The sequence below is a fragment of the Rhinatrema bivittatum genome, chromosome 3 (assembly GCF_901001135.1).
Source record: "Rhinatrema bivittatum chromosome 3, aRhiBiv1.1, whole genome shotgun sequence".
Lineage (NCBI taxonomy): Eukaryota > Metazoa > Chordata > Amphibia > Gymnophiona > Rhinatrematidae > Rhinatrema > Rhinatrema bivittatum.
Window position 1 is genome coordinate 541556717 of NC_042617.1, and position 16299 is coordinate 541573015.

At 44.1% G+C, this 16299-nt stretch overlaps 1 protein-coding gene across 1 annotated transcript in view; it reads left to right on the forward strand.

Annotated features, from left to right (window-relative positions):
• Positions 1 to 16299, forward strand: part of LOC115088647 (neurofilament heavy polypeptide-like) — a 611587-nt gene that overhangs the window by 151855 nt on the left and 443433 nt on the right. The gene's annotated exons all lie outside the window — the stretch shown is intronic.

The following is a 16299-nucleotide window of genomic DNA, read 5'->3' on the forward strand; positions in this document are numbered from 1 at the left end:
TGCGAGCTTTCCATACTACCAAGGTCTCTTCTTCGGGCAATTTCATTAGTATTTAGTGGTCCTAAAAGTTTCCATCTTTGAATCTTCATTAGCTTTATAGCTAGGGACTGGATTATTCTATTGCAGATCCATGCTGGAGATTTTGTTTGGAGAGGGGAGCACGTTTTTTCATTTGCCTGTTATATTACCATGCCTCCTCTGCCTGCCTCCTACTTCTGTCTTCGGCCAAGCAACTTTTGTCTATCCCTCCGCCCAGACCCCATCAATTTCTTGGCTGGCAGGAGATGAACAAGCTTTATACCTGCATCTGACTCCTCCACTGGCTGATACAGCCTCACGGTTTTAACTACGGTGCTGGCAGATCCAATGAAACTATGGGACACTGCATGGTTCAAACCGTGAGACTGAAGCCAGCTAGGGGAGGAGACAGGAATGGGTCTGCTTTTCTTGTGCCATCTGAGGCAGGGAGGATCAATATTGGGTACAAAGAAAGAGGGCAAGGACTTGGGGACAAAGTGGTAGGTTGAGTAAGGTCTGAGGACTGGGAGAAGAAAGGCACTGAAACTGAGCCAGCATTTTTGGGGGTAGCTGGCTTTTCAAGCTTTGCCATGGTTTTCTGGGACCACAATAAAATTGGGTTCCTGCTTCTAACCATACCACCCTTGCCCAAATGATTTTTATTTTTGGAATGCTAGTACATTCCTTTCTTGCTCTTTTTAGTCTGTGTTCCCAGCTTTGAGTAATTTATTGAGGATTATCGTATTTTGTAGGCATTGGCAGTATTTGAAAGATCTTAGAGTATATTTGACGAGATTAAAAAGGGGATGTCTAGGATCCTGTGATGCACTGAACCTGGTGGCAGCAGTGGAGTAGATCTCCCACTCGGCCTACTTTATTAATATACTTTTTGAGAATTTAAACCCACTGAACTCTGCTATAATGACTTCCAAATGTGGGCAGAGAAAGCCGACAAAAAAAGAAAGCAGGAGAAATCAATGATAGACATAGGCACAACCAGAAAATGGTTTGGGAATGGCAGCACAGCTGCTAATGATATTGGAGGAAAAAATACCTGGATTTTTTTTTCTGATAAAATGAATCATATTATTGAAGCAAAACTGTATTGGGTAGTGAAGAAGGTAGAGAGCTTAGTGACATTGGTGACAGAACAAGAGGAGAAACTTGAAATCATGGACTTGTGAGTATACAATCTAGAAATGTCTGCCACTTCCTATGGAGCTAAAGTTGAAGTCTAGAAAAATACACTAACGGCTAGATTAGATTCATCAAAATATCACATGTGATAGGAAGAGGGGCATGTTTTATGGTAATAGCCTATTTATTGTAATGTGTGCTATCTATAATTGATAATATTCAGTCCTGAGTACAAGTGAGTATTATAGTCCTAAGTATATTTCTAGATATTATTTATTTCTGAGACTAAATATTATTTATTTCTATGTTAGCCATTACTCTGGCTTTTCCTCCTCCCAGTTCAAGTGCCCCTGTTTATTGTAACTTTCATTCACTTTTTCTCTCTTCGCCTATTGTTCATGCTGATGTGAATGTTATTGCACTGTTTACTGTAAACCGATACGATATGATTGTTATCATGAGTGTCGGTATAAAAAAGCCCTAAATAAATAAATAAAATAAATCTTAGTGCTTTGCATAGGTATTAGTGTAAAGTGCATTAACGTTTTGGTAATACCTACATAATTCCATTTTCTTACTTGCAAAGTGCTCATTGAGTGAGAGAGAGACTAAGAGCGACAGAGAGAGAGACTATCTACAAGGCCTGTGTAGTAGTTAGCTATTTATGCTACTATAGGAGGCCCACCTAGTAACTTGAAGTGAGGTTTAGGTGGTAGTGTAGGGGTTAGGGGCCACTTTTACATGCAGAGTGAAACGTACAAACAGAACTGTAAAGTCTTGTGAAGATTTGATGTCCTTTGGAGTGAGGAAATGCAGACAATGATGAGATTTGTACAATGTTCTCTCCACCTAGCTTGATGGACTTTCTACCTGGTTTGCATGTACTCTCATTTCGAAACCTAGGCAAAGCCCACAGGTAACAAAGTGCTCATGGACTTTGTCCACGTTGTATGTACTGTACAATATTACAAAATCCACATGCAAAACATATCTGACTGTTATCGCTTAAAAGTTTTTCTGTTACCCTATGTGGGAATGAGTGGTGATTCCCTAGCACAAACCTGGGCTGCCTCCAGCCTTTCTTAAAATACGTTTTCTTTATTTGCCACTTTAACACATACACATTAGTAGACTGCCTTTACCTTCAGAAGAGTGTACTCCAGTTACTAACAGTTCAGTATCGCTTTCCTTAATGCTCATACAGCTTCTGTACAGCTCCGTGTTTGGACAGCAATATTGTATAAGAGCTGCCTTCTTCCTGGAGACCCGGGCCTGGTCTGACTAACCCACCTGGATCCCAGCTCTTATTCCCCCCCCTCCCCCCCGTTGGGCCCCACCCACAGAGCTCTCTCCTACAAAGGGAATTAAAGGGGACCAGGCACCTAGCTTAGTCCCGCACCGGTTTAAGGGGGAACATAGGGGCATTGCCTCACACAATACTTCACTATATTATAATTTCTTTTGGTAATTTTCTGATTTCCTGGAGGCAATCATCACAGCAGGTGAGTCACACATTACAAATGATTTGCTGTATTTGAGTATTCCATACTGGTTATGATTTCACACATAGAAGATAACTCTAAATGACCTGTGAGCACGTACCAATATAAGCATGTATATGGTGACGGACAGGTCTACCTCATTATTTTGTAACCCGTGAATAATTCTTCCCAGCAATATTTGCACATATTTAAAAAGTACACATGAATAGATATACAAGTTGTCCACATAAGTCTTAAAAAGCGTTACTCTTCTGGCTAAATAGCACTTTTTAAATTCTTTTATAGCTCTTTTTCCTTAGCTACATAAGTAGTTTTTTTGAGACTTATTCGGCTAAGTGGCACTGAATTGCTGAACCTGTGGGTTTTTTTTACTTTATATTTAAAAAACATGTGTTGAGATTTTACATACAAAATTTAAGTAGTACTTACCCAGGGTAAGTTGCTTTTTTATGTGTATAAACTAAATTACCAGTTTTACTAATGAGTCCATCAGTTTGCCCAGTCCTCCTTCGGGTCATCGAGACCCTGCTGGTTGTTCAACCTGAACCAGTTCACCCAGATCTCCTACACAATCAGAACTTTACAATAAAGACGTTTAATATCATTTACGCCAGATAATGAGCAGATGTAAACATATGCGAGTAACTCTCTTATAAAATAGCAAAACAAGAGTAAAAGTTGGCGTCATCCCAGAACACCCCAATAGCACATCTTTTTTACGTGTCTATGCGTGTAACTCTGAGATTTATAAAATAGCATATATGCAAGCTCATGCTATTTACTCACATGTTTGCCCATTTTCATGCACACAATGTTTTGAAAATTCACCTTTAATTAACCAGATCCCTTCTCAGGTGAGGCAATTTTGAATAGCTTTCTCTAACATGGCTGCCCCAGGGAAATAATAGGAGAGCTGCTTAAATAATATTTTTTCTTTGAGGATGAGTATTAGCAATCCTACAATTTTTCCTATGAACAATAGTGATGGTCATGAAAAGACGTGAGTCATTTCAGATTTCTGGTGTTTTTAAACTGCGACCTTTAGATAATTATTGATTATTTTGCAGTTCCAGTATAACTGCCATACCCATCCCATGCAATAACATTTTCAATATATGTTTGTCTGACACCCATTTATTTACTACACACTTAAGGGAAAGCTAAATGCTTTGAAAAATTTGCTTTAATAATTAGATGCATAGGTGTACATAATTCTATTTACCATTTTAATAAGTGTAACCCTTTTTACATGGAGTTAGCAGTTTCCAAAGGGCACTCAAAAGAACTTATGTATGGGGCTGTCTTCACTAGCACTCCAGTCCTCTCCTCTTGCTTGTCCCCATGGTGTGGGCTCTTTACTGTGAAGGCAGACCTTCTTGGTCCAGGTTATGAGGTGAATTTCCTATCAGTGTATATAGTGCTGCTATCACTCTCTTTATACTTCTGTGATGCTGTGCTGCAGAGACCAACAGGATGGACACAGTTGTGGGTGTTGAAAATACAATGTATTGATTTCTTTAGAAGTAAAATCAAAGTCCAATCAATCAATACTTTGTCAGCTTACAGCTGGGGTTACACAGATTACTGACTCTCTGTGATGTATATGTCCTTTCTCTCAGGTTCCTGGGATAAGACTTATCACTCCTAGGCTGAGTGCAAAAACTGTCCCAGTGAGCTAGGGAAATCCTACGGAGGAGAGGATCCCTACATTCTCAGAAAAAGCCTATCTGAGTCCTCAAATTTCAGTCCTTTCACCCCACCTGTATCCTATGTCCCAAGGGTAGAGATCCTGTAGAGGGTATCTGAACAGTCCTGCTTCCTTCTCCTGACTCCTCCTGAAGTGACATCTCTGACGGAAAGGTCTGGTGTGGGCAGGGAACAGGCTATCCCAGCCCACCTTCCCTGTCAAGAGGGGTGGATCAAAAACTTCCTCACAACCAAATTGGAGAAAAAAACACTGAAAAGTCCAAAACTCAATCTAAGCTGACACTGTCACTGCAGTTCTTTCTGTTACTTGGGAAGAGGCTAGCAGGTCCTCAGTTCCCGGGCCTCCAGATCCTGGGAATAGCCATCACCAAGAGGGAACCAGATTTTATTCCACTCAAAAATCCTCAAAACAGCCAAATAATCTTAATAGTGTCTTTATTCCCAAGGGAGGCAGATCTTTGCAGGCAGGGCGGGGCCGCGCGTATCCACTAAAATCCTGGATCGGCGCGCGCAAGGCTATGAATTCTGTATAGCCGGCGCGCGCCGAGCCGCGCAGCCTACCCCCGTTCCTTCCAAGGCCGCTCCGAAATCGGAGCGGCCTTGGAGGGAATCATCTAACGCCCTCCCCTCACCTTCCCCTCCCTTCCTCTACCTAACCCACCCGCCCGGCCCTGTCTACACCCCCCCCCTTACCTTTCTCTGGGGATTTATGCCTCCCGGAGGGAGAAGTAAATCCCCGCGCGCCAGCGGGCCTGTTGCGCGCCGGGACGCGACCTGGGGGCGGGTACGGAGGGCGCGGCCATGCCCCCGGACCGCCCCGGGCCGTAGCCACGCCCCCGTACCCGCCCCCAAAATGCTGCCGACACGCCCCCTAAACGCCGCGACGACCGGGCCCGCCCCCCAACACACCCCTGACACGCCCCCCTCGGAGAACCCCGGGACTTACGCGAGTCCCGGGGCTCTGCGCGCGCCGGTAGGCCTATGTAAAATAGGCTCACCGGCGCGCAGGGCCCTGCTCGCCTAAATCCGCCCGGTTTTGGGCGGATTTAGGCGAGCAGGGCTCTGAAAATCCGCCCCTTAGGGCCTAACTCCCCCCCCCCCCTCTCCCCGCCCTTTCTGGGCAAGGATCAAACCATCACAGACAGCCTCAGTGGGAGGTGCTATAGAGAATAGTCTATCCCTCTAGCTGTACCACCAGGACAGGGATCTAGAGCCATCTAGTGGAGACCAGGGGGTCCCTGCACAAGTATAGCAAACAATAATATGTTTTAAATTGACATTTTACATATCAAATGTTTCACACAAAAGAAAAAAAAAACAAACAGGTCTATATTCAGTAAGCCATTGAAGTGGACAAATTATCTGGCTAACATTAGCTGAATAACTTGTCTCATATATTCAATGTTGTGAATGTCCTGCTGAATATATTTTCCAAAGGTTATCTGGCTACATGCAGCCATATAACTAAAAAAAACCCTAGCCAGCTATGTTTGAAAATAGCCATATAGGTACTTTAGTTATCCGGCCTTGTGTGGTGGATAGCTTGCTACTTAATCAGATATTTTCAAAAGATATCCAGTTAAGCAGCACTGTCACAAGTCAAAATAAATAAATAAGCAAATAAATAAATAAATAGAAGGGCCAGTGGCCCAGTTCCCTTCCTCCCTCCAAAATATTCTATATGGCCCTGATGGGTCATTTACCCTCCATCCCCCAAGACACCCTCACCCACCTGCAGTACCCATCCTTCTTGACTTCCCCATCCCTCCCGATAACTTTAATTTTCCTGCCGGGAATGAGGCACACAATTCCATGCTTCTCATGTTTTTCAGCACTGCCTCTGACAACAGGTTAAAAGTTATCCGCTAAATTAGCCAGTTACAGTTGAAATCAGGTAAGAAAGCCGGATTAGTTAGTTATGCCCCGGAATGCCTCAATTTTATCCATCTAAATTATAGCCGGATAAGTGGCCAAATATTTAAAAAGTTGTCATTTATCCTAAAAACTCGCATGTTATACAGCTAATTGACTTTGAATATGAACCTCAGTTGACTAGTTGTGTGAATGTATATTACATATCATGGGTTCAGAACTTGTTTAAGGTTCAGGGTCATGGATTCAGAGCCTACTGACACTCACTGTTACCTTAAACAAGTCAATTTTTCTCCCATCGCCTAAGGCAAGGGATCCCCAAATCCTATTCTTAAGGGCTGCAAACAAAAACAGGTTTTCAGAATATTCACAATGAATATGCATGAGATACATTTAAATACCATATAAATATATATTTTACATATTCATTGGTAACATATGCAGATATGCCTTATACATATTCAATATATCATCTTTGACTGGTTTTCATCTTATCTCTCTTTCTGTTCTTTTAAAGTAACAGTCAACACATTTTTGAAAAATTCTCATTTTTGTTGGGGGTACTGTTGGGTTCTGTAATAAATCCTTTCCTTGTCTCCTTATACATTAAGAGTTCCATATTTGGCAAAACGTTATCTAGCTATCTTGGGGGTAGGGTAGGGGCATTCCAGGCGGGAGCCGAGCTGGCTATCCTGCCAACTTAGAAGGATAAACACTGATTTTCAGCATTATCCAGCCAACATAGCCAGATAACTTTAGGACTGCCGAATATCAGTCCTAAAGTTAGCCAGAAAAAATTATCCAGCTAATTTTGACATCACTGGATATATTCAGTGGCTCTGGGGGAGGGAGGGAGTGAGAAAAAGAGGGAGCTTCTGCAGAGGAAGACATATTAGTCATTTTTTTATACTACTGTAAGAGGGGCAACTAGTAACTCGGATGAGGTTTTGGTGGCGGCCTAGATTTTGGAGGGCAGGTTTACATGCACAGTCAGAGCTATGAACAGCACAATACACATCAGTGGACATTTGATGTGATTTGGAGTGATGAATGGTACACAAAGATGAGATTTGTACAATGTACTCTCGACCTAGTTTGTTGCACTCTCTACCTAGCTGCTATCAAGCTAGGTCAAGCGTACAATGTACAAATCTCATCCTCTAAAAATAGTTTAGTTATATGAGAGCCTTATAAAAAGTCTCTCTTTTTCTCTCTGTCTTTCAGCCTGAAAAGTTAACGCATGTTGTGGTAAAATATAGGGATGTGAATCGGGCTTCGGACGATTGAAAATATCGTCGATATTTTCAAAATCGTCAGAAATCGGGGGCTCCCCCAAAACGATAGGAAAGCCCCACAATATTGATCGTGGGGGTTCTCTTATCATTTTGGGGGAGGGCAGGAAAAACGGCACACAAAAATAACCCCTAAACCCACCCGACCGTTTAAAAGTAACCCCTTAGCTTCCCCCACCCTCCCGATGCCCCCAAAAGCTTTTTACAGGTACCTGGTGGTTCAGTGGGGGTCCCTGGAGTGATCTCCCGCTCCGGGCCATCCTTCCGCTCCCGGGCCGTCGGCTGCCATTAATCAAAATGGCGCCGATGGCCCTTTGCCTTTACCATGTGACAGGGTATCCGTGCCATTGGCCGGACCCTGTCACATGGTAGGAGCACTGGATGGCCAGTGCCATCTTGTGCTCCTACCATGTGACAGGGGCTGACCAATGGCACCAGTAGCCCCTGTGACATAGTAAGGGCAAAGGCTATCGGCACCATTTGATTACTGGCAGCCAATGGCCCGAGTGCAGGAGATCGCTCCCAGACCCCCGCTGGACCACCAGGGGCTTTTGGCAAGTCTTGGTGGACCCTCCTGACTCCCACAAGTCTTGCCAAAAGTCCAGCGGGGGTCCTGGAGCGACCTCCTGCACTTGGACCGTCGGCTGCCAGTATTCAAAATGGCGCCGATAGCCTTTGCCCTTACTATGTCACAGGGGCTACCGGTGCCATTGGTCAGCCCCTGTCACATGGTAGGAGCACAAGATGGTGCCAGCCATCCAGTGCTCCTACCATGTAACAGGGTCCAGCCAATGGCACGGATACCTTGTCACATGGTAAGGGCAAAGGGCCATCGGCGCCATTTTGATTAGTGGCAGCCGACGGCCCAGGAGCGGGAGAATGGCCCGGAGCGGGAGATCGCTCCCGGGACCCCCACTGGACCACCAGGTACCTGTAAAAAGTTTTTGGGGGAGTCGGGAGGGTGGGGGAAGCTAAGGGGTTAGTTTTAAAGGGTTGGGGTGGGTTTTTTGTTTATCGGCTCGAGCGCAGCCGATAAATAAAAACCGCGATCGGGCCCGATGGAAAAAAAACCCACATGTGAATCGGAACCGGAATCCGAACCGATTCCAGTTTCGATTCACATCTCTAGTAAAATAGCACATGTTGTGGTATCTCGAAAATGACCCTAACCATGCACCTTTTTTTTATGAATGTCACTTTGTAAACCATTGTGATCTATACATGGAATGATGGTATATAAAATGTCTAAATAAATAAATAAATATGGAAATAAGATTTGCTCTTGGGAAATTACATGCCACCTCCACCGACTATTTACTGTTGGTCTGATAAAGACAAAAATTTAACACCTGTCTCTAATCAGATTTTTATTAGACCTGCTGCCGCAAAACCCCTTTGTGCTAACCAGGGGTGAAAGACTGGGTAAATGGCTTCACAAACTGCCCTCCTTATAGGCATGATGGAAAACAACTGCCCTGTTTCCACAGTAAATGCTGATTAGGAGGTCAGTTAGTTCCATGCATATGGTAGTAATTTTGCTTTTTTTTTTGCAAAATTATTTTACAGGTTATTAATTAGTTATGCGCATATCTATATCTTTAAATGTAATTAAAAACCATGAAAACAAACTCTTACAGGTGAATTTTCAAAGGAGTTGTACATGTAAATCTAAAATATTATCATAGCAATTTTCAAAAGCCATTTACCCACATTAAGTGCACTTAGGGGTAGATTTTTAAAAACTGCGCGATCGCGTACTTTTGTTTGCGCAGCAGGCGCAAACAAAAGTACGCTGGATTTTATAAGATACCCGCATAGCTGCGCGTATCCTGTAAAATCCTGGATCGGCGCGTGCAAGGCTGCCGATTTTGGGCAGCCGGCGCGCGCCAAGCCGCGCAGCCTGCCTCGGAGGGAACTCTCTTTCGCCCTCCCCTCACCTTCCCCTCCCTTCCTCTACCTAACCCCCCCCCGGCCCTATCTAAACCCCCCCCTACCTTTATCCATGGATTTACGCCTCCCAGAGGGAGATGTAAATCCACGCGCGTGCCGAGACCCGACCCGGGGACGGTTCCGGAGGGCGCGGCCACGCCCCTGGAACGCACCGGCCCGAAACCACGCCCCCGGGCCCGCCCCCAAAATGCTGCGTCCCGCCCCCAAAATGCCGCGTCGATCGGTCCCGCCCCTGACACTCCCTCGTCCAAAAACCCCGGGACCTACGCGCGTCCCGGGGTTCTGCGCGTTCCGGCGGCCTATGGAAAATAGGCGCGCCGGCGCGCAAGGCCCTGCTCGCGTAAGGGCTTTGAAAATCTGCCCGTTAATGTGGGTAAAACCTAAGGACAATTCAAAGGCATATATTGTAGCAATTTTCAAAAACCCACCTACACAGACTACATTTACACATGTAAAACCCAGTTTTAAGTGTGTAAATGCTCTTGAAAATCAGGCCCTATGTATACAAACTGTAGCAATGAATTTTTACACTTTTCCAGGTTAGCAAATCCTAGACAGTCTAGAAGGCACCCTTCATAAATGAATAACTTGGCCTTCACAGCTGAGAAGTAAGGTAGCTCACAGAGACGAAAAACACAAACAGAGATTCATGCTCATGGGCTTTAATGACAATGCAGTAAAGTAAAACCAGCGAACTAGCACGGGGGTTATAGGCTTAGTGGTTTAATTAGAAGTCTTCGGTGTAGACTTTAATAAGTTGGCTGTAATGAGAAAAAGGGTAAATCCTTACTGCTCCAGAAAGCCCCTGATGTTTTCTATTTAATAAAATAATGGACTTTTTCACCTAATTTGTGTAATCATGATGAAAAGAAACAGAGAATAAACAACTAAGCTATTTCTTACACACATGCACACATTGGCATAAACAAAGATAAGGGCTGATTCACTACATTTTGTGGTGAATGTAAACAGTGCTCGTGCCAACATAAAACTCAGCCATATTTTCTAAGGCTGTTCCGTGGCATTTTTGATGTTCAAAGGGAAATTGATGCTTCTGTATCAAAATGTTCCTCATCTGCATATGATAATGAGCAATTAATTGTGCAGAAAGGGAATTCTGCATAGCATACAACTTAGCATGTGATTCACTAAGGCATGCAAACCTGTGCAATCATTTAGGCAGGCATTTTTGCTCCGGAAAGCTCTGCACTCCCTTGGGACGTGGCATTAGAGGAGGAGGGCACATTTCTCCTGTTCAGCTGACTGCGGAAAACACTGTTACAAAAGGGAGGAGTCTGTACCTACTTGGTTTTCTGTAACAGGGAAATCTTCTTGGTGTAACAGGTCATGCTGACAGAGGGTGCAAGGCTGGCACAAGATGTGGCAAGGTGAATGTGGGGAAAGTTAGCACAGAGAGGAGGAGCACATGGAGGAGGAGAACGAGAAGGAGAAACTGATTAGCTGGACAAAGAATGCTATGCACATACCCAGAAAGGAGGACCTGTTGGCACCTATGGTTTGGGGAATGTCTCAATTACCCATACACTCACATTACACATTTCTATCCAAAAAATCCTTTTTATTGAAAAAGCACTGATCTCACAATGGACAAATATGACAGGTCGAAGTACTCTCAATAGCAGCATCCTGTAGGTGGCACTGGGAGTTCTGCTGAATTATCTATGCACCCTCCTAGTTCTGTGTCCTCACTTCCTTTCAACAGCTATCTTGTTCCTGTCTGGTCCTGATTGGCCCAGTGGTGGACCAGCCGTTAGTATAGTTGGGTATATCTTTCTCATTTTGGGCTGACCCCAATGCTGGTTCTTTGGATTATCATTGTTTTTCTGGTCTTGTTCTAGTCCAGTTGGTCGCATGGGCAGGCAGAATTTTTCTTCTATCTTCTTGCCCGCATGGCCCAAACTCCACTTCTTTTCTGCCTGCGATGGACCAAGAGAGGTCCTCTTCTGGCCTGTGCAGGCACTTCCTTGATGCACGCAGAGATTTCTGAAGTTGGCCTGGAGACCTTGCAATTCCTTTAGAATTCTGGAATCTCCAAGCTAAATAATCCAGAGACCTCCCAACTATGCCAATACAGATAGAGCTCTTTGTACAGGCTCAAGAAGCCTGCATGAAACTTTCAGTCTCATCGCCCAAAGTCTAAGATGATTGGGTATTCAGACATAAGAATATAACAAGTGCATTGTTGGAACAGACCAATTTCCATTGAGCCCAGCATCCTGTCTCTGACAGTGGCTATTCTAGGTCACAAGTACCCAGCAGATCCCCAATAGCTAATGTGTTTCTTTATCTCACTCCCAGGAACAAGCATGGCTTTCCCAAGTCTACCTAACTAATTGTTTATGCATCTTTCCTTCAGGAACTTGTCCAATCCTCTTTTAAACACCATTATGTTATTTGCCATGATTAATTTCCTCAGAAGTATCTCATGAGGAACTTTGTCAAATGCCTTCTTTAAATCCAAATACTCTATATAAACTGGCTCACCTTTATCTGTATATTTATTTACACCTTCAAAAAAAATCTAGTAAATTGGTAATGCAAGACTTCACTTTGAAAAAACCATGTGGACTCTCCCCAATTAAACCATCTCAATCTATGTAGTCAGTAATTTTGTTGTTAAGAATAGCTTCTACTATTTTGCTCAACACCCATGTTAAATTCATTGGTCTATAGTTTCTCAGGCTCAACCCTTGGAGCTCTTTTTAAAAATTGGTGTTACATTGGCCAACCTCTAGTCTTCTGGTTCCATGGTTGTTTTAAATGATAGGGTTCAAGTCACCAGAAACTGGTCTCCAATTTCATGTTTGAGTACCTTCAGTCCTTGTGATTCATTATTCTTTAGTCTGTCAGACTGATTTAATACATTTTCCACTTTCACAGTGATTTTGTTTAGTTGCTTTGAGTCTTCACCATCACAAAACATTTCTGGTGTAGGTATAAGCCCAACATCATCTTCAGTAAAGACAGAGGCAATTAATTCATTTTTCTGCTATTTCACTGCCCTCCTTGACTACACCTTTCACCCTAGGTCATCTAGCAGCCCAAATGACTCCCTTACAAGCTTTCTGCTTCAAATGTTCTTGAAAAAGTTATTACTCATTTTTACCTCTGTGGCAAGTTTTTTTTTAATCAAATTCTCTTGTCGTCTGCTTACGTTTTTTTACACCTAACTTGTCAGTTCTTTTGCTGGTCCCTGTTATCCTCACTTGGGTCTGCTTTCCATTTTGTTATTGATATCCTTTTGGTAATTTTAAATAGTGTCCATACCTTCTCCAAGTAGAAGAGGACTGGAAAATGTCCAGTAGGCTCATCTGCATATTGTTCTCAGCAGCTCCAAGGAGAGGACTCTAGAGTTCACAGCAATTATTCCAGGCTTCGAGCTTCACAGCCTCAGCTTCCAGAGACCCCACACTCCTTGCAGTAGAAGAGGACCAGAAAACTAATCTGCATACTGTTCCCAGCAGCCCCTGGGAGAGGATTCCAGAGGTCGCATGGTGACTGGTGAACGAAGAGGATTGGTAATTATTGCTCTGGGAAATCTTAGGCCTGAAAAAGTTTGGAGAGAGGTAAAATAACGGAGTACATTCTTTAGAGTTTGTGCATGTCTGAGAATAAGCAAGCCAGAGGGAGTTAATTCTAGTGTCTGTCATTCCCTTCCTCTCACCCACCTCTAGCTTATCCTTTGATTTATAGGCAAGAGACACTGTCTCATTAAAAATCAATCAGGCTCTTATCTAAATCATACTATTGCAACAGCCCTTATTAATAATTTAATCATCCCCTTGTAGGTTACAATCAGATTAATTAGTGAATACATCTATAAGTTTAAAGGACTCTGTACACATTCCTACTTCCGTAGCAACCTAAACTTAGCTAGGAACTCAACAAAATTAAGATGAAGGCAGCAGTCCAGCAGCAAGAGGGGAGAATTCCATTCTTTTGCATCAAATGTCACATGTATGATTTTTTTACCCGCCAATAAGAGGTTGTATGTGTGTACCCAGTGCAAATAGCTTCTGACTCAGAGAATGAGTCCAAATTCTGGAGGCTAGAGTAGTAGACCTGTCTGCTGAGGCAAACAGAGAGGTATATTGATAAGACCTTCAGGGACATAGTAGTCAAATCCAAAATCCAGTCTGGCAGCCCTGGTGCTGCCTTGGATCAGAAAGGTCTCTTGGTTGAAGAACATCATCCTGTTGTAGCAGGAAGTGATCCTGTAGCAAAGACCTGCTCTCCAGGCGATGCATTGTCCTCTCATACCAAGGATGAGTCTCCTAGGGCTATTGCCCAGGAGGAAAGGGTTAGGTCAGCCATCATAGTTGGTGATTTGATTATTAGAAATGTAGATAGCTGGGTGTCTGGTGAACATGAGGATTGCCTGGTAACTTGCCTGCCAGGTGTGAAGGTGGAAGACCTCACACATCACCTATAATAAGATTTTAGACAGTGCTCGGGAGGAGCTGGTGTCATGGTACATGTGGGCACCAACAACATAGGAAAATATAGGAGGGAGGTTCTGGAAGCCAAATTTAGGATTTTAGGTAGGAAGCTAAAACACAGAACCTCTATGGTGGCATTTTCTGACATTCTCCCTGTTCCACGTGTAGGTCACCAGAGGCAGGCAGAGTTCTGGAGTCTCAATCCATGGATGAGACGATGGTGCAGAGAAGAGGGATTCAGTTTTGTATGGAACTGGGGAACCTTTTGGAGATGGGAGAAACTTTTCCAAAAATGACAGGCTCCATCTTAACCAGAGTGGAACCAGACTTCTGGTGCTAACTTTTATTAAGGAGATAGAGCAGCTTTTAAACTAGAACAAGAGGAAAATATGACAATCACTTAGCAGTGCATAGTTCAGAGGGAGGTATCTTCAAACAATACTAATGAACCAGAAAAGTTATGGCATACCAACAAATGTTCCAATAAAAACAAAAATAGTCCAAGTGCCTATAAGTAAAGTATCACCTGAACAAAAGAATTCCAAATTATCCCTATCAACTGAAAAGCAGATTGTTAATACAAATAAAAAAAACCCACTTTGAAATGTCTGTATGCCAATGTCAGAAGTCAAAGAAGCAAGATGGGAGAGTTAGAATGTATAGCAGAGAATGATGAGATAGATATAATTGGCATCTAAGAGATCTAGAGGAAGGAGGATAACCAAGGGGACAGTGCTATATTAGGGTATAGATTATATTGCAATGATAGGGAGGATCAATTTTATGTCCCAGAGGGCATAGCGTCCAACAGGATAAAGATCATACAAGAGACAAAGGGGTAGATTTTTAAAAACAGCGCGTTTGCGGTTTTTTGTTCGCGCACCAGGCACAAACAAAAGTACGCTGGATTTTATAAGATACGCGCGGCAGCCGGCGCGCGCCGAGCCGCGCAGCCTGTCTCTGTTCCCTCCGAGGCCGCTCCGAAATCGGAGTAGAAATGGGTAGAAATCCTATGTGTGTTTCCTGGCCAAAATGATGAGACAGATGATGAAATGCTGAGAAATCAGGGAAGCTAAACAATTTAGCAGTGCAGTAATAATGGTAGAGTTCAATTACCCCAATATTGACTGGGTAAATATAACATGCTAGAAATGTAAAGTTCCTGTTAAATGACTGCTTCATGTAACAATTGGTTCAGCAACCAATGAGAGAGGAAGCTGTTTTAGATTTAATTCTTAGTGGAACAAAGGATTTGGTGAGAGAGGTAACAGTAGTGGGGCCAGTTTGCAATAGTGATCATAACATGATCAAATTTGAACTAATGACTGGAAGGGGGACAGTATGTAAATGTACAGCTCTAACACTAAGGGCCAGATTTTCAAAGGGGTACGCTCGTAAGATACGTGCGTACCCCCTGAAAACCTGGAACAAACTCCCCCTGCGCTTCCTGAGCCTATGTTGAGTAGGCTCAGTGGCGTGCGCAAGCCCCGGGACGCATGTAAGTCCCGGGGCTTTTCTGGGGGGGGGGGGGCATTCCGGGGGCGTGTCTGGGGGCGTGTCATGGCTGGCGCATCATCGGAGGCGTTCCGGGGGCGTGTCTGGGGGTATGTCACGGCCGGCGCGTCATTGGGGGCATTCTGGGGGCATGGCCGTGGCCTCTGGACCAGCCCCCGGACCGGACCCTGATGCACCGGCGGCCAGCCTAACGCGCGCAAGTTACGCCTGCTTCGAGTAGGCATAACTTGTACAACAAAGGTAGGGGGGTTTTAGATAGGGCCGGGGGTGTGGGTTAGGTAGGGGAAGGGAGGGGAAGGTGGGGGGAGGCTGAAGGAAAGTTCCCTTCGAGGCTGTTCCGATTTCAGAGCGGCTTCGGAGGGAACAGAGGCAGGCTGCACTGCTCGGCGCACGCAGGCTGCCGATTTTGGGCAGCCTTGCGCGCGCCAACTGCCGATTTTGGGCAGCCTTGCGCGCGCTGACCCCGGATTTTAATGGATATGCGCGGCTACACGCATATCTATTGAAATCCTGCGTACTCTTGTTCGTGCCTGGTGCGCGAACAAAAGTATGCGTGTGCGCAAATTTATAAAATCTACCCCTAAAAAGGAAACTTTGATAACATGAAGAAAATAGAAAAAAACTGAAAGGAGAAGCTGGAAAAGTTAAAAGTATACAACAGGCGTGGATCTGTTTAAAAATACCATCTTAGATGCACAATCCAAATGTATTCCACGCATTAAGAAAGGTGGAAGGAAAGTCAAACGATTGCCAGCATGGTTAAAAGGTGAGGTGAAAAAGGTTATTTTAGCCAAAAAAGTCCTTCAAAAATTGGAAGAAGAACCCATCTGAAGAAAATAGATAACA